We start from the raw sequence: 18,387 nt of genomic DNA, 5'->3' as shown, positions 1-18,387 counted from the left end.
GAATGTCATTCATTGTGTGAATTCCAATAAAGAAGCTGTCTTGTTAGAAATCACATCGGATTGTAGTTGTGGTTGAGTGACTGAATTGAGATACCCGAACCATTAGCCAACAATTGGTGCAAAATGTAGTTCTAATATTTTTCAGCTCTAGTGACCAGCATCATTCTTGACCTTTGTGTCTCTGTGCAGTTAGCATATTCTCCCTGTGATCATGTGGGGTCCCATTTCCTCATCATCAAAGATGTGCTGGTTGGTAGATTAATTGGCTGCTGTATATTCACCCCAATGTAGGCGGGTAACAAGAAAATTGTTGAAGTTGGTGCTCCTGCAAAAGAATGTTACAGAGAAATGAGAGGGGGATAGGATTGCTGAGACCCAACAAAGACTCTGGGCCAAAACTACATCATGAAGGTTACTTGTGTTATTTGTTTAACTTAGTTGGCATTTTGAATATCCAGTGTGGAACTACACAAGTGTATTGATTGCGAACAACTGAAGGAAAGATCAGCTAGAGCTGCTGCTGCTTCTCACTACTGCATACTGGCTCCTGCTCGAATGTGTATGTGTTTTTCTTGAAGACAGTATTAGATGTTGCTGTGATATGTGTTTCAGTGATCTGCCAACGCTAGCTTTGTAGGCTTCAGTTTGGAAGATGATTACTTGAGAAAGCCATCACATTGCAAGGTATTGAATACGAGTTGGCATCTTCGAGTAGAATTATTTTTAAATTGAAGTGCTGCCAGCTGACATCCATCAAACAGTTTAACCAATGTGATGGTGCTGTTATGAATTTGAAGTTGGAAGCAATGTTTGATGTTTAAAAACATGTTACATGTAATAAGCCACATTTTTACAGTGGGATTTAAGAAAACAAATTGTTTAGAATCTGTCCCAGTTTACGTGGCACATCAGAATTTCCACAGGGAGAGAGGAAGTGCTGTTCTTTGAATGCCAGCAAGCTTAGAGCTGATACAGTCTTAGAAAATCAAAATTAGGAAAAAAATTTCAATTTCTCAATGTAGTGGTTTAACTCTTAACGCTTTAATTGGTAATGAAGTCCAAAGTGAAAGAATGTCAGTCCAGGGAAGAATTCTGGGAAAGGAGCCCAAGTGTGGTAACCAGAATTTGGGTAATAAAACTTTCCCTTTTGACAAATCATGGAAGCATTCAAAAACTTCATGCAGATTGCAGATGATGAAAAATTAATAAGGGAAATAGTGTATAAAATTCTTCTTTCTCACCACCCACCTTGGTGAGTGTGTAAGGAGGGTATAGCATGAACATGATGGGGCCTGTATTGCTTTTGCCATGGTTTTTTAAAAAAAAGCCATGGTTTAAAAAAAAATGGCAGAATGAATTGTGTTCATTTGAAACCCAGGATGCCCAAAAATGTGTTAGAGCCAAACAAGTAGCTTTGAAATGGAATCACAGTTGTAATATAGGAAGCATTAGAAACCATTGTAAGTGCAAGATTTTAGAAACTGCACATTGATAAATGATGTGATGGGTTCTCATAATTTAGACACTCTAAAGTTACTGACTCCTGAACGGGAAATGTCTGTTTCAACATTGAGCCAATACCTTAATACTACAATTTTTTTTGGGAGGGTGGGGTTTATAGTTTACACTTTATTTTTCAGTGGAACTTCTGATAAATTAAGTGGCACCTCAATCCCATTAGTGGCCAGTTAGATCTTGAAGATTGGAGGAGGAGAGGCTCAAGTAGAGAACAGCAAATGGGGATTCTTGTTGCTAGGAAGTGGCAAAATGAAATCTGAATTCAGTTTTTTAAAAAAAAATTGTTATCTGTTGTGGCCTGAACGTGCTATTCTTATAGATCTTGTAGTAGTGTAACAAGTTACTTTAAATGTAAAATATATTCCTTTTTCAATTGACTGCACTTTGTCGAATTTTGTGACATTGTTTATTGAACTGATGAGTGCCACTCCAAGCTGTTACTGTGCCTTTTTAATTTGTGTAACTTTGCTGGCCAGCTTTCCAGATCTTCCTTTTTGTGTTTGGAGAAAGGAAGTTGTTCATATCACGCTTTCCACTTTGCATTTGCCTTTCCTCCCAGGTTTCTGTATACCTATCTGGGCAGAGAATAATTCAAGAGAAGCAAGTTAAATTTTGTGCTGGGGAGATTACTGTGGCAGATTGCTGCTTGTGAAGCATTCATTGGGTGCTAGGAGAAAATTGGATTAATACTTAGAGTTGGTTTTCCCAACTGGTTTGATCCAAATAGGATATCGGAATATGTTATAAGATGAATTTTTTTAAATTATTGGACCCACATTCATGAAGGCTGCTCTAAATTGAGGGCAAAATAGTTATTCTTGACAAATGGGCCTACTGTGTTGCAACAGTACTGATTTTTTTTTGATTTGGCACTTTTTTCTTGTGGTTCTGATTACTAACCAGTAGAGACCAAGTTAAACCTTCATTTCCAGATCATGAAATATCTTATTCCGAGACTCCTTGCTTGCTTGGCCACCTACTTATTCCATGTAGAATCCCAGTAGGCAGAGGAGGAAGAACTGGCTCTATTGTGATTAGGGATTGGTGGTGATTCAGCTTTTTAAAAAATTCTTCTTTTTCCAGTATTTGGGCACTACTGACATGGCCAGCAATGTGTTCTAGTTTTAATCTGTTTGTGTGAAACTGTAACCTCCCTTGTGCTTCTCAAAACAATGCCATTTGCATTTATTAAATGGATGTAATGTTTGCATGAATATCAATATATTTTGAAGCACTATTTTACACTAAAGATTCACTGAGTTTTATTTTTATTCTCTCTCCAGACTTGACCACACATCTTTTTGATATTTTTCTTGTGAATCCAGATTTTTTTCATCAAACAGTTTGGTAATGGAATGTATCAGTGTCTAAATCTAGCCATGGCTTTTTCATTCTGATGGGCTTATCAGCATGAGTTTGATATTGCCAGATATATTTCATCAGAAGAGGGTTTAGGAACACCCATCTTCAAATGCTGTTTTTTAAACTTAAGTGAAATTTCATAGGTTGCAAAAGATCAGTGGTGTTAAGAAATCTGCTATTTTGTCGTCAACCATGTAACAAACAGCCAAAGCTATCATGTACCAAATAATAGAAAGTACTTGAAATTCTTGGCAAATTAAGCATGTACCATGGACAGAATACTTATCTTGGGTTTGTAATCTTTGGTTAGAACTTGTTTAAACTTGTTATATCTACAATATTTAAAAAAAAAAGTGGAACTAAGGCAAGATGTGTGATACTACAGAAAGCAGGAGTGATATAAATAACATGGGTTTATCCTGCAAAACAAGAGGTGGTGAGATAAACAAAATGTGGGTCCACTCTGCCAGTGTCATCATTCAGTAGACAATCCTTTGCAATTTCTAACAGTTTCAAGTTTATACCACTAGGCACATCTTGCCCTCCTCTCCCCTTTTCAACATTTCTGTTCATGACTCCCTAGTCCACTTTTCCTTCAATGAATAAAGATACGCCATTGTCAGATGACCTAGCGTGAACCACTGAGGCAATGGGTAGAGGTTCCCTGTGAGGCCTGGAGTTGGACAGGTTGGGGCGAGAAATGTGATTGCTTGACACTGAATTGCAGGATTTAAAAGGTGCATCCTGGCTGGCATGTGAACCATGCAGCAATGAGATCACTTGAACTGTTTCAATGTGGTGGGAGTGCCAGCAGAAGCCTGATCTCTCCATGAAGTTCCTGTCACAGTAGTGCACAGCAGGTAGGGCAGGGCAGTACTGTCAGTAAGGCAGCATCTTAAGAAAGGTACCAGGGTTTTGTTTTAAACTGGACTGTCATGATGAAAGTTTCCTGACCTGAAATGTTAACTGGTTCCCTGCCCTCGGATGCAGCCTGACCTGCTGTGTGGTTTCAGCATTCTCCATTTTTATCTCATAAATAGACGGTTAGAACTTGGTATGAATCCATCATTCAGCTCCGTATTCAGTGTAAGGCTGCAGATCCATCAAGAAAATGGATTGATTAGACTGTTGTCATCCCAATTAGCGGCTCTGCACTCACTTGGTGTAGCAGTGTGCATCAAGGAGGTGGAAAGGACATAATCCAGAACAATGCACAATGCCCCGACACCATTCACTGTAATGTACTGCCTCCACCGTTTGCCTCTTATCTAAGAAATCAGTTAAATCAGGGCAATTTGTCTCCTCCCCACAATGCCCTGCTTCCTTTGTTGTGAGGTTGGCTGAAGTGCTTCTTTTACAATTGATCTTCCAAGCAATCCAGTACTGGTTTGCAGCCCATACTTTGGGGGGTGGGAATACTCCAGTCTTGATGAAAATAAATGCTTGCAGCTGTAAAAACATTACTGGCATCTGCTATTCAAAAAAAATACAAGAGCAGTAGTTCTGGTGCCATTCATGTACAGCAGTCAACTGGATGAGAAGAAAGCCTTGGATGTTGGGAAGCTGCTAGAAATTGCACACCTTAAGGACTCAGCCCAGAGCCAGTCAGAATCACTGAGCTGATTTAGAAAATGTTTGTGGGATCCCCAAAAGGAATAGTGTAAGGTTTGTGCTTTCAGTAGGGCACACCAGGTTCCATCTCAAAAAAACCTCTCTCTACATCTGTCTGCACATTCCGGGAAGTGAACCTCGGACCTTCTGGTCTAGCTTTGTACCTTGTGACATCTATTCAACTGTAAAGTGGTTGAAGAGTTGGAACACTTTTTTTCAATGAAATCTATTGAGAATTAGTTTTAATGATAAGTTGGAACAATGGCTTAATTAAATGTTGTAAATGAGATCATGTTGCTATCCCCCCAGGCTAGGGAATGGACTATTGCACAAGTAATCCTTCAAATCTGAGAAAGATTAGGGATATTATGATGTATTGTAGATCTGTACCATGTAATGGCACAATGTTTTCGTCAAATTGGAGTGCTGCAGGGATATTTAAGAGGTACAGGGGTTACAAATGACCTGACTTTACAAATGATTTGACTTTATGCAAATTCTCCCATATTTAAAACATTTTCAAGCTCTTAATAACATTTCATGGTATTCATTAATGACTGGATACAGTATATATTCCATTAACATGGGTAGGATTAATGTGATTATTCAATGAAATGAAAGAATTATAAGAAGTGTATGTAGAGCAATATGATATGGGTAGCTGTAGAAAACGTGGGTTTCTGACGTGGAGAAATTGGTTTATGGGCAGTTCTCAGGAACAGAACCCTTGCGTAACTTGGGGACTGCTTGTACTCACCAGGAAATGGCATGTATGCAGTCCAAAGTAGGAACTGATGTGCAGTTGTACAAATGTTCTGCATTAATTTTTTTTGATTCATGCAACAGCATATTAGTAACTTGGCAATGTTAATGCAAATCTGGGCTCTGCAGTTGTACTAATCTTTATTTTTAAAAACAAACAAGGAACTGTGATTTTTTTGTTGTGTGCAGGTGCCAATAAACTTGGAAACTTCTGGCTCGTAGAAAAATATAATGGTTCAGTTAGAGCCAGGGTGATGCTCAGACTAAATGGGGAAGACTGTGGTAACATCTGAGAAAAAGGGGAAGGCTATTGTTAACAGATGACCAAATTTCATTAAGCAGCACATTTGCTTGTGTCATAAATGTCTTGTTTAACCTTTGGGGGAAATAAACATTATTGGGATTATAGTGACAATGGTAGCACAGTGATTAAGTTACTGGACTAGTAATCGAGGCCTAAACTAACTATCCAGAGTTTAATTTAAGACCAGTTAATAATCTGGAATTTAAAAAAAATGTAGTTAGTAATGATTTTAAAACTATGGGATTATTGTAAAACTGTCTGCTTCTCCAATGCTGGTCTACATTGATTCCCTGCAGTATTGTTGATTCTTAAATGCCTTTGTACAATAACTATTGTACTGAAATAGAAATAAAATAAGACAGAGCACCTGTCATCAACCTAGGCAAAGTTGTTCCCAAATCAGTCCATTCTGTCAAGTATCTGCAAACCACTTTGCCCAAGCAAGCACAAAGGGCTGAATTCCAGAGATGAGGCAGGGCCAACAGCCTTTGACATCAAAGCAGCATTTGACTGAGTATGGTCTCAAGGAGGCTAAATGAAACTGAAGTCAATGGGTATCAAGGAGAAAAGACTCCAACCTTTGGACTTGTCTTACACAAAGGAAGATAGTTGGTGATTATAGGAGGTCAATCATCCTTGCCCCAGATGTCATTGCAGAAGTTCGTCAGGACACTGACCTTGGTCCAACAATCCTCAGCTGCTTCATCGATGATCTTTTCACCATAAGGTCAAGCTTGGATGCTAACTGCACAATATTTAGTTCCACAGTGACTACTTGACAGATGAGGGCCTTGCCTGCATCCAGCAAGACCAAACAACATTTAGGCATGTGACTGTGACTTGTCACTTATAAGCACACCACCGAATAACCAGATAATGAGCATCTTTAGAGAGTCTAACCATCTATCCTTGACATTGACACGGAAATACAAAATAGAAGTGCAAAAAGCTGCAAATACTTAGGTCAGGCAGCATCTCTGGAGAAAGGAACGTTAACTTTTAAGGTTGATGATCTTGCATCAGAGCTCGTGACAGTGAGAGGAGTTCACCATTGCTAAATCCTCCACCATCAACATCCTTGAGATTGCCATTGACCAGATATTGAACTGGTGAAGATCAAGTAGATCAATGAACTGGTGAAGTAGTGAAGATCCAATAATATACAAGCTCAACACCATCCAGGGTAAAGTGACCTGCTCGACTGGTACCCCATCCACCACCAAAACATTAGTTCTTGGTGTACACTGCAAAGTAAATGCTACAAAATGCACTTGTTAGTTAACTGGGCTTTTCTGACAGCATCTCTCAAACATATGACCCCTCCCATCAAGAAGGATGAGAGCTACGTAAGAGTACAAGAAAAAGAACTGTTTTAAGTGCAATTTGGGACGAGTAATAAATGCTGGCCTTGCCAGTATACCTATACTTCTCCTCCCTTTGCCCTCCTTCTCCCACCACCCCGCCCCCTCCCCCCAAATAAAAATTGAAATAAAAGTTAGTGTGTACAAAAACAAAGTTGGGAACTGGAAAGTGTGTTTTTTAAATACCATTCTTTCATCTCTAGGGAATGTTCATTTCTTTCTGTGGATTAAAAATCAGACCTGGCTTTATGGATTTCTTGTTACAGAGAATGCTGTTGGAAGTAGTATTGGGTTCAGAGCCCCAATCAGCCCTGGTTCACCATTAAGTGACAGCTAACAAAGTTTCAGTGCAGCTAATAGTGTAAGTGTGAACACCCAGGAGTTGGAACTGATTCATGAGGTTGGGACATGGTGAAGGAGCACTTTTCTGCATTTAATGTGACATTTTGAAAATTTGGCCATGCAACAGAAAAGTAATGATAAGCCAATCCCTTTTTGAATAGAAATGTATCATGAGAATTCTTTTAGCAGAAGTTATTGTGCAATTTTTGTATGGCATCCTGATTTGTTTTAATGTTGCACTTTTTTGGCTTTATGGTGGATTCCATTGTTACCTTTGGCTCGGTAGGCTCCCAAAGTGCAGGAAAGTTTTAATTGAGCGACAAGAACTTGCATTCTTCTAGGACAGGGAAATCTTACCTTGGGGACTATCTTCCAGTGAGCTTTAAGCATCTCTACCAAGGAGAAACTACCAACTTATTAACTTCCCAGTGCCCATTATCCCTGAAAATATCCTTGTAACTCTACAATAAATTGTTAAAGATGATGTATTGTTTCAGAAATGTGGCACCCTGAATTGTTGACAATACTTATCAACTCTTACCAATGCCTGATCTGTCATGAGGTAGTACTCTTTTAACTTGGTTTCCTTTTCCTTATAACTGTTCCCTCCTGTGGGTATGAAAGATTCTATTGAACCAATTCCAAATCATTGGAATATTATCTTTAACATTCCCTGGTAAAACTGATGGCAGTGGGAAATATCACAGTTGGTCAAATGCTGTCTTGGTGTCAAGGGTAGTAACTCTCACTTCACCTCAACAATTCAGATCTTTGGTTCCTATTTGGATCAAGGCAGTGATGCAAACTGGAGCCAAGTGGTTTTGGCAAAACCCAAACTGGGCATTAGTGAATGGGTTATTGATGAGTGAGTATCACTTTATTACCATCAGCGATTATTTCCATCGCTTTGTAGATGAATGGTATACCAATTGGGTTGGAGCTGAACTAGTTCCCTGCTTTTTGTGAAAGGAACAGGGCAATTTTCCACTTTCAGGTAGTGGTCAGTAAGATGCAGCTAATTCTAGAGCACAGGTCTTCAATACTGCAGCTGGGATTTTGTCTGATTTCTGTGTAGCCTTTGCTAGATCCAGTGCTCCCAGCTAATTAATATCCTGTGGAGTGAAGTGAATTGACTGGCAACTGGCATGATGTTGGGGATCTAGGGATAGATTACCTATTCACCACTTCTGGCTGAATGTGGTTGCAAATGCTCTAGTCTTTAGCACTCATGCTAGGCCGTATCATTGAGGATGGGGATGTTATTGGATGTTTAATTGTCTGTCAGCATTCACAACTAGATGTGGTAGGACTGCAGAGCTGTGATCTGACCTGTTGGTTGTCTGATCATTTAGCTATGTCTATTGAATGCTGTTTTTGTTCAGCACATGAGGGTCATGCATTGCAGCTTCACTAGGCTGACACTTCATTTTTGGATATGTCTGTCACCACTGCAGGCAAGCCCTTCGACACTCATTGAATCACTACTGCGATACACTGCTCCATTTCTAAACTCTTGTACATCCCCAAATTTGATCTCTCCATTATTGAAAGGTATTTCTTAAGCTACAAAGGACCTATAAGCTTTGGTTTCCTACCAAAACCACCCCCCCCACCCCCCCCCCCCCCTTCTCTCGTCTCTCATCTAAGCTGTTGCTTGAAATCTTTTTCAAAAAAAGTGAAATGCTGGAAATACTCAGCAGGTCAGGCCACAGATGTGGAAGAGAAAAGTTGATATTTTTGGTCAAACTCTTCATCAAAATCTATATGTAGGCCAAGTCTTGGGTCATCTGTCTTGCTATTTCTTTATGGTTTTGTGTCAGTTTTTATTTGGTAAAGTGGCTGTGAAGAGTCTTGGAAAATCTTGCTAAATTGAATGGATTATGTAACTACTTTTTGGATTCTTTCTCTCCCAACTACAATCATTTTTTTTGCCCAGAACTTGCAATTCATCAACTCACCACATTACTCATCTGTTTAAAGTGGATGTGGTGGTCTGTCTGTTCTTTGACCAAGTACTTGTATGAAATGTCTCCTTTTTAAAATGAGGTGTTAACAGTTGGTGAAATTTGTACTGTCTTGATGCCATTGCTTTTTCTCCCAAATTCACGAATTAACTGCTATTGTGGAAGAGCAGTTTGGGAGTTCTTGGCATGCTACTTTAAAATTCTATTAGTTGCCTTGGGTCATGTTACCTGAAATGTTATTTAAAATCAGAGCTGCTGATAATTGTGTTAGTGAATTAATCAATGATATTGTGTTGATGTAAAGGAAATAAAATTCTTTCTTTGAGCTTGTTTGGGAGAACAGATAAACTTTGGCAACTTAAGATCTGGAGTGGCAGTGTATAGTATTTCCACACAGTTTATTTTAATATTGCCATCTTGTATTGAAGGAAACTTCAGGATGTATGTTAAAGATGGAGCCATTATACCAAACAAAGTAGAAATCTTAAAGGAATGGTGTAACCAGTATAATGCAAGAGCCACAGCATAAGGAATGGGAGTGGGCTATGTGAGCCCCCTGCTGCCCTGCCATGTTGAGTATATCACTACTTTCTATCTCATTCTAAATTGCCAGCATCTGAAATATTTTGCTTTTGAACATCCACTATCCTCTCAATTAAAAAAAATTGAACACATCTCATTGGGGGGGTGGGGGTGCTGGAAGGAGGTGGTTTGAATTGAATTGTCCAATCAACAGTCACTTGGCTTCTGTGGAGCCCCCGAGGCAGAGATGTACATTCAGAGGTAAACTCTAAAATCAATGCTGAGAACCATTTGGAACAATGCACAAAACAACTTGGAATCAGTTTGAACCTTGAAGGATGGAAAATGTTTCCACTTCCCCAAGTCAGGCCAATGGACACAATTTCTTCCCTGTCCATGTTCAATAATCATTGTGCTTCACTCCAGGTTCATCTGAAAATCATTCATGTTAATATACTCAGGTCTGTCCCAAAAAAGAAAATATGGGATGGAGACTGTGGCAGGAATAATAATCCAATAGAATCTTATAGCCCATTTGTGCCTGTACCACTTCTGTGAACAAACTTTTTGAAATTGCAGTTAAAGCTAGTAAGTGATTGTAATCTGTAGTAGAGTATCCCAGTAAGTTGGTGACAAGCATATGCGACTACATCCACAACTGAATAGATGGGCCTGATCTTGTCCCTGGACTTGAGGCCCAGTTGGGTCACAGGATGGGCATTGAGGAGTGGAAGAAAGGAGCATAGAGTCGACTCCTATCTCCATACTTCCTGGTCCCTATGTGCTTCTGCCTGGATATTTCAAGGGCTACTTTAGGTTGTCGTACAGGTAACTTGTCTTGGGCCCAGCATCTAGATGCAATCACAAGGAAGGTGCACCAGAGTCTTACTGAAAAGATAAAGGAGGTTTGACGTATCACTGAACACTCTGACAAACTTCTACAGATGTACTGTTGGAAGTATCTTGACTGGTTGCATCATGGACTGGTATGGCAATTCAAATGCACAGGAATGTAAGAAGCTGCAGAGAGTAGTGGACTCAGTCCAATACATGGGCACATCCCTCTCCACCATCTATAGTGTGTACATGAGGCTCTCCCTCAAGAAGGTAACATTTATCATCAAAGATCCTTGCCATCCAGGCCATACCCTCTTGCAGCTACCATCAGAGCTACAGAAGCCTGAGGTCCCACACCAGGTTTAAGAACAGAGACTTCAACCATTCGGTTTTTGGACTGACCTGCACAACATTAATCACTACCTCTGTACAGCAACACTATGATCACTTCACAGTACCATGAACTTCTGTATTCTTGTAAAAAAAAATTGTGTACAATTTGCTTTTCTTGAATGCTGCTCATCTAATGCAATGTGCCCTTGATCTTGCTGCAAGTGAGTTTTTCATTGCACTTGTACATATGATAATAACTTTGACTTTGGAAGATTCCTGCCAGAGCAGATGGAAGTGGGGCTGCTAGAACAGCAAGTTTCAGGTTGGAATCTCTCAGAAGACTGTAGAATCCAATGTGGTTCCAGAGCAGCATGTTGTCAAGCTCGTGTTTAGAATATATGCCAAAGCCTCTGGTTTAGGACTTGCCTCTAAGTAAGGAGGTTGTGTGGTCAAGTACTACCCACTGCCCAGTGAGCCCAGACTGATGGTTTTGAAGCTATTTTTCTGGTGACTGGGGGAAAAGACCCTTCACCAGGAGCCACAGTCTCTCGTGTCTATATAAAATACAAGACTTCTGGTATTCTGGGGCTCAGCCAGCACATAAATGTATCCTGTAGACCACCTTGATCTATTTGTCGTCCTACTTTCAGGGAGTTGTGGACATTCACTCAAGAACCTTTCGTTCCTCTGAACTAAACATCCTACCATTTATCATGCATTTATTTAGCCTCACAGAATGTACATTTGCACACTTCACTGCATTGAATTCCACTTGCCATTTTTATGTTCATCAAACCACCTCATATTAATACCTTCCTGTAATTAAGAACCTCCTTCCTCACAATGGAGTGCCATTTCTGCTACAACAAACTAAATTATGGCCCCTGTATTTAAGTGCAAATCATTTTTATATGCCCTAAGTGAGGAACCTTTCCCTGACTGCATTCCACGTAGTCTTCCAGTCACAAATTCTTAGAGACCACAATTGGCCTTGGCTTTCTGCCTCTTTTTAATCTAACTTGCTACTTTTGGATCCCCTGTGATTTTTTTTTTGCTTGATCAACCTACATCGTGGGATTTGAACAAACAACATTCTAAAATCCATGTGTACTAAGTGCAAAGTGATACATTTTGGGAAGTTAAACCAGGGCAGGACATAATGGCAGAACCCTAGGGACTGTTGTAGAACAGAGACTTGGGAGTACAAGTACGTAGTTCTCTGAAACTGGCAACACAAGTAGACAGTGGTGAGGAAGGCATATGCTTGCCTTAATTGGCCGAGGCATTGAGTACATTTCAGTAACATTCTCAGCACGTTCTCAGTAACGCAAAAAGACTTATTTCACTGTTTCGATGTACATGTGACTAATAAATATCTTACAAGAGTTGGGATGTCATGTTATAATTGAACAAAACACTAGTTAAGCTGCAGTTGGGAGTATTATGTGCAGTTCTGGTCTCCACACTACAGGAAAGATGTGAGTAAACTAGAGAGGGTGCAGAAAAGATTCACAGGGATATTGCCTGGATTGGAGAATTTACATGTATAGAATTTGGAAAGGCCAAATCATGTTTTCACCCTGGAGCAAAGGAGGCTGAGAGGCCACATGAGGTGTATAAAATTGAGAAGCATGGAAAAAGTAGATGGCCAGAGTCTGTTTACCACAGTAGTAGTGTCTAAAACTAGACAGCATAGATTTAAGGTAAGAGGGAGGAGATTTAAAGTGGATCGGAAGGATAACTTTTTTAATACAGGAGTTGGTATTTGGACTGAGGTGCAGGAGGCAGGAATTTATCTGGACAGGTACTTGAATGAGCATAACAGGGACATGGTATTAATGTAGGCGTGGGGTTAGTATAGATAGCCATGATGGTCAGCATGGATGCAGTGGGCCAAGGGTCTGCTTCTGTGATGTACAACTGATATCGTTCTCTACCCACATTGACACTTTACCATCTCAATATAACTCTGTTAGTCAGACACAATAATAAATCCACCCTGACTGAGTTTGATTGACCTGTCACTCTCTAAATCATTTAAGCCATCTGCAAATCTTTTCATGCATCTAATGTGCATCTTAACATTTGTGCCTTTTTGGATATTCCATCCCAGAAAGGGAGCTGAGATACCCAGCTCATATTTGTAAATTGCTCCAACATAACCAGCTGTTGTGTATTCTGTCTGATTTCATTTGCTTACACTTTAAGGTGCAAGTTGTTTAGCTGCAGGAAATAGAATCCGAATCGGGTTTATTATCACTGACTTAGTCATGAAATTTGTTTTGTGGCAGCAGTACAGTGCAGAAAACCAACAGCACAATTCAGGCCCTTTGGCCCACAAAGTTGTGCCGAACATGTCCCTACCTTAGAAATTACTAGGCTTACCCGTAGCCCTCTGTTTTTCTAAGCTCCGTGTATCTATCCAAAAGTCTCTTAAAAGACCTTATCGTATCTGTGTGCACCACCATTGCCGGCAGCTCATTCCACCCACTCACCACTCTGAGTAAAAAAAAAACTTACCCCTGACATCTCCTCTGTACCTACTCTCCAGCACCTTAAATCTGTGTCCTCTTGTGGCAACCATTTCAGCCCTGGGAAAAAGCCAATATTCAAGATTTGTAAATCTTTTTGGGTTTGGTTGCTGGCCTAAGGAAGGCTCTGAGTAGGATAATATGATTGATAGATGGGAAATATTGGAGCTTTGCATTTACTTGTCAATGATCAGTTGTCCAAAAGAATTTGAAGGACAGACTGAGAGGAAGGTTCTGTATAAACTTGGTTAAATCAGTAAAATACCTCTGTGGGAAATTGCAGAAGATTTGGTGTACTTTCATTTTAGTATAATGGATAAATGATATTTTGGGCTTGCAGCAGCTCCAATTTTGTATACTTTAATGAATTAGTTAATTATGAGGTGACTAATTCTCTGGGGAATCTTTTTGTTTCAAAAAAAAATCAACTTTCCTACACCTATCTGCAATTTCCCTACATATTTGCTCACCTAATTCACATTGATACTGTCTTTTTATTTCTGGATCATGATGTTTTTGGAAGTGTGGACAGATACACAAGGATCTATTAATTTTATTGAAGAGTACTACTTTCTCTCAAAAAGTGGTGCAAGCTTTCTAATTTTGTTTCAGTGCTATACAATGGAAAACTGAAAATGTATTACAAGGCCTTCATTCAACCAACATCAGTGAATTTATTCTTTAATGAAGTCCCAAGGGACCTATCATGGAACATGGTCTCCATTTGTAAGCTTGTATATTTTGGGACGAGGTTAATAATTTGACTTTGGTACTCTATCCCTGTTAATGAACAGCCCCCCCCCCCATTACAGCCACTTGATTAATGGAAAATCGCCCTTATAGAATTTGCAAATCACTACCCAGAAATTTGAGATGTGGAATAAAATTTGCTCTTCAGAATTCTTATGAAAAGTAAAGCATGCACTGATGATGCGGCTTTGCATTACAGAAAATATCAATAGATAGTTTTCTAGGAATGTGACCCACCTGGGGGTCATCTGTATATCAAAAGAACAAAGTTTTTCTTCAAGAAATTAGGATACTAGGTCCAGATGTGACAGCTTGGAAATAGGTTATGGGATGGCATGGTATGGCAGGCACAGTAATGTAGCAGTTAGCGTAACACTATTACAGTGCCAGTGACCTGGGTTTGAATCTGGCCACTGTAAGGAGTTTGTACGTTCTCCCTGTGTCTGCGTGGGTTTCCTCCGGGTGCTCCAGTTTCCTCCCATGTTCCAAAGACATACAGGTTAGGAAGTTGTGGGCATGCTATGTTGGCACCAGAAGCTTGGCGACACTTGTAGGCTGTCCCAGAACACTCCACACAAAAGATGCATTTCACTATGTTTTGATGTTCATGTGACTGATAAAGATATCTGATCTGAATTTATTAATCTTGGCTTGAAAGGGTTTATTTAAACCTCTTCAGGTTTTAAAGCAATAGTAGTTGCTTCCATAATAAAGGAAGGCCTACGGCCAGTGGAAGTACATTGTTCGTATCAGTAGGTGAGGATATTCAAGTGATTGTAATTGAACAAAAAGGTGACCAGATTTTTATCCAGCATGTGACAGAATAGATATAGAGGGAAATTGACTTTGCATTGCTGGTAAGATGTTTAAGATTACTATTGGTAGAGCAAAGGAGTATTGTACTGGAGTTCCATTCCAAAATCCTGTGCCCTCTTCATCTGCGGGATAGGGAGGACTCTTGGATCCTTTTTGTGTAGAAGAAACTGAGTCAACTAAAATGTATTATTTCCAAACAGCAGAATGTTTTTTTTCTCAAAACAAGACCTGACAAAAGTGATTGATATTTTGAAGCTACTTGAGCTGATATGGCTTAATTAACAAATTGTGTAGACTGCATAACTGACTATAGTATTCATTCCCGAAACGCATGGGAAAAAAACTGGATGCTTGTGCTTGAGATTAATTTGCTAGCCTTGACTCCTGATGGGAGCTTGGCTTGAAGGGAAGGTATGTCTAGAGAGGACTATTAGAGGGCCAGTTCTCCATGAGGTTTTTGTTCTTTTAGGTATTTGTCCTGGTCCAGACTTTGATAAACTGGCCAATTGACCACTACGTTACCACGCTGCAACATAAGTGAGATGATCATCCATGGTAAATTTAACTTGCTCCGTAGACCTTAATTCTAATCCATGTTGATACGTAAATACAAAACTGAAGAAATACTGTCCTGCTGTATAGGGGCTCCCTGGGTTACGTATGACTTGTGGAAATTCAACTTAACACAAATTTTCCCATATTTGATAGCATTTTTCAAGGTAGTAATAAGAGACACAAGACACCAGATACTGGAATCTGGAGTAAACAAGATGCTGGAAGAACTCTGGGTCAGGCTCTCTTCCTGATCTACCCAACTCTTCCTACACTCACCCCAGTCCCCACTACCCTGTTTCTTTCCCCTCCTCCACCCAATCCTACCCATCACCCACACACCTCCCAGTGGTTCCCCTCCCACCTCCCTCACTTTATTCCATGCTTCACCTTCTCTCCTATTGGATTCCATCACCTTCAGCCCTTTGTCACCTCCACCTATTGCCTCCCAGCTTCTGTCACTATTTTCACTCTTTCCCTCTGTCTGCCTATCACCCCTCCACATGTATCCACCTAATGCTTGCTAGCACTTGCTGCACCCTTTCCCTCACCTTTATACTGGCCATCTCCACTCTATCTTTCAATCCAGATGAAGGGTCTTGACCTGAAACACCAACAGTCCATTTCCCCCACAGATGCTGCCTGACCTGAATTCTTCCATTTTGTGTTTTTTGCTGATAATAAAACACTTTGTGGTATTCATTAATGACTGGATGCAGTATATATTCCATTAGTTTAATTATGGGTAGCATTAGGGTAAATATTCAATGAAACAAATTATAGCATGTGTAGGTAGAAAATGGATATTTCTGACTTGTGGGAAAAATCAGCTTGCAGACATTTCTCGGGAACGGAACCCTTGCATGACCCAGACACTGCCCGAAATGGTTTTCGAAGGCATTAAGTTGAGGGTTAGTCAAGCTTCCTGTACAAAAGATGGGGGGGGATAAAGGCTTGCATTTATATAACATGGGATCCAAGGGGATATTGCTTTGTGGATCCAGAACTGGCTGGCTCACAGAAGGCAAAGAGTGGTTGTTGAAGGGTCGTATTCTGAGTGGAGGTTGGTGACCAGTGGTGTACCTCAGGGATCTGTACCGGGACCCTTACTATTTGTGATTTTTATAAATGACCTGGATGAGGAAGTGGAGGGGTGGGTTAGTAAGTTTGCGGATGACACTAAGGTTGGGGGTGTTGTGGGTAGTTTGGAGGGCTGTCAGAGGTTACAGAGGGACATAGATAGGATGCAGAGTTGGGCTGAGAAGTGGCAGATGCAGTTCAACCCAGATAAGTGTGAAGTGGTTCATCTTGTTAGGTCAAATATGTTGGCGGAATATAGTCTTAATGGTAGGACTCTTGGCAGTGTGGAGGATCAGAGGGATCTTGGGACCCGAGTCCATAAGCGGTTGCACAGGTTGACTATGGTTAGGAAGGCATATGGTGTATTGTCCTTCAATCGGGGAATTGAATTTAGGAGCCGTGAGGTATTGTTACAGCTATATAGGTCCCTGGTCAGACCCCACTTGGAGTACTGTGCTCAGTTCTGGTCGCCTCACTACAGGAAAGATGTGGAAGCCATAGAGAGGGTGCAGAGGAGGTTTACAAGGATGCTGCTTGGAATGCAGAGCATGCCTTATGAAAGCAGGTTGAGGGAACTCTGCCTTTTCTCCTTGGAGAGACGGAGAATGAAGGGGGGGACCTGATAGAGGTGTATAAGATGATGAGAGGTATTGATAGGGTGGATAGTCAGAGGCTTTTCCCTAGGGCTGAAATGGTGGCCACAAGAGGTCATAGGTTTAAGGTGCTGGGGAGTAGATATAGAGGAGATGTCAGGGGTAAGTTTTTTTACTCAGTGGTGAGTGCGTGGAATGGGCTGCCAGCAACGGTGGTGGAGGCGGATACGATAGGGTCTTTCAAGAGACTGTTAGATAGGTACGTGGAGCTAAGTAAAATAGAGGGCTATGGGTAAGCCTAGTAATTTCTAAGGTAGGGACATGTTTGGCACAGCTTTGTGGGCCGAACGGCCTGAATTGTGCTGTAGCTTTTCTATGTTCTATATACAGTAAAACCTCTATAATGGGCACCCTTGGGAGCTGCAGGACTAGCAGATTTTCCATACTGTTGTGTTACTGCTATTAATATTCAAACACTTACTTCACAACATGTTACATATTAGTATAATCTTCTGGTGAATTTGAGTTTAAAGAGATTGGCAAATGTAACAAGTACTCCAGAGTTTTACTGTAACACCTGGCATCCCACAACATTTTGCAGCTTTTTGTTTGAAGTGTAGTCATTTTGTAACACAGATGAGCTCACCATGTTCTAATAAACTGTCCTGAGGATCTTTATCTGGTCACTATATATACGTTTTGCTAATTGCAGATCCAGGCCATGTCAGACTTCCCAAGAATAAATCATTGGTTCCGAGGAATTTTGGAATGTTGAGGTATCCTGAAAAGAGGCTAAACGCTAGTTCGTTTTTCTAAAACCAGTGGAAGAAGTGGCCCTCTATTTGTTAAACCTTGTCACTTATGCACACCTTTAACCCAGTGTGCATTCAGAACCAAGTCCAGTAAATTTACCTTTGAACAATGGAGGAACATAATAACCCTGGTACATTGTATGAGAGTAGTCCATGCTTTGTTTTTGCTGTCATGCCTACGTGCCCCTTGAGTAATGAATAGTAGTCAAAAGGTTCAGAGACAAGAAATACATACCAACTCTCTGCCTCTCTGTCGTAACGCGAATATTACCACAGCAAACTTAGTATTTTCAATTTAAGAATTAGAATTTTTTTTTAGTATGGAGCAACTGGTATG

At 40.4% G+C, this 18,387-nt stretch overlaps 1 protein-coding gene across 2 annotated transcripts in view; it reads left to right on the top strand.

Annotated features, from left to right (window-relative positions):
• Positions 1-18,387, top strand: part of ube2h (ubiquitin-conjugating enzyme E2H (UBC8 homolog, yeast)) — a 99,155-nt gene that overhangs the window by 19,327 nt on the left and 61,441 nt on the right. The gene's annotated exons all lie outside the window — the stretch shown is intronic.

The sequence above is a fragment of the Pristis pectinata genome, chromosome 19 (assembly GCF_009764475.1).
Source record: "Pristis pectinata isolate sPriPec2 chromosome 19, sPriPec2.1.pri, whole genome shotgun sequence".
NCBI lineage: Eukaryota > Metazoa > Chordata > Chondrichthyes > Rhinopristiformes > Pristidae > Pristis > Pristis pectinata.
This window is presented reverse-complemented; position numbering and strand designations above follow the sequence as displayed.